The sequence below is a fragment of the Otolemur garnettii genome, unplaced genomic scaffold (genome assembly GCF_000181295.1).
Source record: "Otolemur garnettii isolate 467f Iridium unplaced genomic scaffold, OtoGar3 scaffold00147, whole genome shotgun sequence".
NCBI classification, from domain to species: domain Eukaryota; kingdom Metazoa; phylum Chordata; class Mammalia; order Primates; family Galagidae; genus Otolemur; species Otolemur garnettii.
In genome coordinates, this window is record NW_003852542.1 from 3093737 (window position 1) to 3097384 (window position 3648).

Sequence of the window (3648 nt, forward strand, 5' to 3'; positions counted from 1 at the left end):
TGCATTCTCCTCTTTTGTCTGTGTCAAATTCCCCTCTTCCACCTTCTTATAAGAAAGGACATTTGTGATGGCCTTTAGGGCCTACTTGGATAATTGTGGATAATCTGCCCATGTCAGGATCCTTCATTTAGTCACATCTACAAAGATCTCTTTTCCTTAAAAATCCACAGGTCCCCATGATTAGTTTATGGAAATATCTTTGGGACTGAGCCATTATCAGCCTACCCCAGCTACCAACCTCCAAGAAATGCAAATTGGAAAAGCATTGAGATGCAATTTTTCATCTATCAGATTGGCAACGAGAGAAAAGAATGGTAACACCCAGCATTGGCCTTTTGCTGAGAAGCACATAGTTGGTGGGTGTGCCATTGTGTAACATTTCTGAAGGAAAGTTTGGCAATATCTATAAAAAATCTTGAAAAGTGTGAACTCTTTGACTCATCCATGTACTTCCAGGATTTCATACTAAGGTACACAAGTAAACCTATAGAAGTTACTTGGGAGGCTGAGACAAGAGAATAGCTTTAGCCCAAGAGTTGGAATTGCTGTGAGCTGTGACACCATGGCACTCTACTGAGGGTGACAAAGTAAGACTCTATCTTAAAAATAAATAAATAGGCTCTGTGCCTGTAGCACAGTGGTTACGGCACCAGCCACATATACCGAGGCTGGCAGATTTGAACCTGGTCCGGGCTAACTAAACAATAATGACAACTGCAACAAAAAAAATAGCCAGGCATTGTGACAGGCACCTATAGTCTCAGCTGCTTGGGAGGCTGAGGCAAGAGAATCACTTAAGCCCAAGAGTTGGAGGTTGCTATGAGCTGTGACACCATGGCCCTCTTACCCAGGGCGACATAGTGAGACTGTCTCAAAATGAATAAATTAAATAAATAAGTAAATAAATAAACCTATAGAAGTGTGTCCATCACAGTGAAATGCTAGAAACAATCTCAATGTCACCAAATAGGTAATTGTGAAATAAAATCATGGTTCATTCATTTAATAGAATGTTATGATATCGTGGAAATAAGTTTGTCAATGTGGAAAGAAGCTTATAATAATAAGCAAAAGTAGCAAATTAAAATTAACTTATCTCAGGTACAGTGGCTCACACCTATAATCCCTGCACTCTGGGAGGCTGAAGTGGGTGGATTACCTGAGCTCAAGAGTTCAAGACCAGTGTGAGCAAGAGGGAGACTTTGTCTCTACTAAAAATAAAAAATCTAGCTGGGCATTATGGTGGATACCTATAGTTCCAGTTACTCAGGAGGCTGAGGCCAGAGGATCACTTAAGCCCAAGTGTTTGAGGTTGCTGTGAGCTATGAGACCATGGCACTTTACCCCAGGGCTGCAGAGTAAGACTCTATCTCAAAATAAATAAATTAAATAGAATTAAATTACATTAACTTATGCAGACTTCTACTTCCCATTCTAATAATGTATCAATGTCAGATTGACCCTTCCATTTAGAAGAACTATAATCTCTGAATAAAATACCAAAATAAACAATGACAAAACCCAGCTGACTCGAAGGCCTCACTATCAGCAGTCAGTCAAGCCTTGAGAAATCAAAACATGGAAAAGGAAATTCATTCACAAGAAAGTATAGGTAGTATTTACTGCTATGTGATTCCCCTCAGAGTTCGGTGATTTGCAGTATATAGAAACCAAACAAATAGCAACTGCCTAGAGCAGGCAGATGGTCGTCTGCTGCTGTTTTTATAGGATCTGTGAGCTAAGAATGTTTGTTTTTACACTCCTAAGCAGTTGATAAAAATCAAAGAAGGATAATATTTTGTGACACATGAAAATTATATGAAATTCAGATCTCAGTGTTGACAAAGTTTTATTGGAACATAGCTATACTCATTAGTTTACATATTATCTCTGGCTGCTTTCTTACTACAGTGACAGAGTTCATTATTGTCATGTGTTGCTTAACCATGGGGATATACATTTGTAAGTGACCAACAGACATGAACAGAATTTTCTCTAAAGAAGACAGATGGGCTCGGTGCCTGCGGCTCAAGCAGCTAAGGCTCCAGGCACATACGCCTGAGCTGGCAGGTTCGAATCCAGCCCAGGCCTGCCAAACAACATTGATGGCTACAACCAAAAAATAGCCAGACGTTGTGGTGGGCACCTGTAGTCACAGCTACTTGGGAGGCTGAGGCAGGAGAATTGCTTGAGCCCAGGAGTCATACAGTGAGACTCATTCTCAAAATAGATAAATAAAAATAAAAACAAAAAACCCATAAAACCACCACCAACAAAAAACAAAGACCCAGGGATTCCTGGTCTGAGCCTGATAAAGACTATTCCTCATGCTTAGCTAGGCCTGCCCTTCCTCCATCACCACCCTAGGATGTGGGGGACCAAGGAGCAGCAGTCCAGATGCCACAGGCAATCTGGAACTTAGAAAACTGGAGACAAGGAAAGGACCACAGATACTGTAAATCTGTAAGGTTAAATGACTCTAGTATTTGTGCAAAGATAATTTATCTATGACCTACTTGTTCATGAGAGTTTTAGAAGATTGATAGAACCACTAGTTAAGTTTCTAACAATTGGAGGGGAGCCCTACCTTGTGAATGGGGCATTTGGTTTACTTTCCACCTGGCCGACACTATACTCTGGTATAGTGTCACTGGTAGAATGTGAGAAGATGCTTGAGGAGACAGTATATGCTTGGTGCTGTACAAAGTATTTACAGATGCGCAGACTGGGAAGGCAAGATGAACAACCAGAGTGTTACAGGCATCATCTTGTTCCTTCTCTGCATTTTGTGATCCAGAAACAAATAAATAGCTTTCAAAGAAAAAAAACCACCCTCAGATATCACCTAACCCCAGTAAGAATAGCCCACATCACAAAGTTCTAAAGCTGCAGAGCTTGGCATGGATGTGGAGAGAAGGGAACACTTTTTACGTCACTGATGGGATTGCAATCTGAGACAGCATCTATGGAAAGAAGTATGGAGAATCCTCAAAGAGCTAAAAGTAAACCTTCCAGACTGAGTGCAGTGTAATCCTAGCAGGATCACACCTAGCACTCGGGTGGAGTTGGGTGGAGTGCTTGAGCTCAGGAGTTTGGGACCAGCCTGAGCAAGAGCTAGACCCCTTCTCAAAAAAAAAAAAAAAAAAATAGCCAGGCATTGTGTTAGGGGCCTATAGTCCCAGCTACTCAGGAGGCTGAGGCAAGAGGATTACTTGAGCCCAAGAGTTTGAGGTTGCTGTGAGCTATAATGTCACAGCACTCTACCAAGGGCAACAAAGTGAGACTCTGTCTCAAAATAAATAAATAAAATAAAATAAAGGTAAACTTTCCTTTTGACTCCTCAATCCCATTTATCTACCCAAAAGAAAAAAAATCACTTTATCATAAGGGCATTTGTTCTAGACTATTTGTCACAGGTCAGTTCACAATTACCAAGATGAAATCATGAAATCAACTCAAGTGCCCATCAACCCATGAATGAATTAATAAATTGTGGTATAAGCTCAGGCGCTGTGGCTCATGCCTGCAATCCTAGCACATGGGAGGCCAAGGCTTGCCTGAGCTCATGGGTTTGAGACCAGCCTGAGCCAGGATAAGAACTCGTCTCTGAAAAACAGACGAGCATTGGCTTGGCGCCTATAGCTCAAC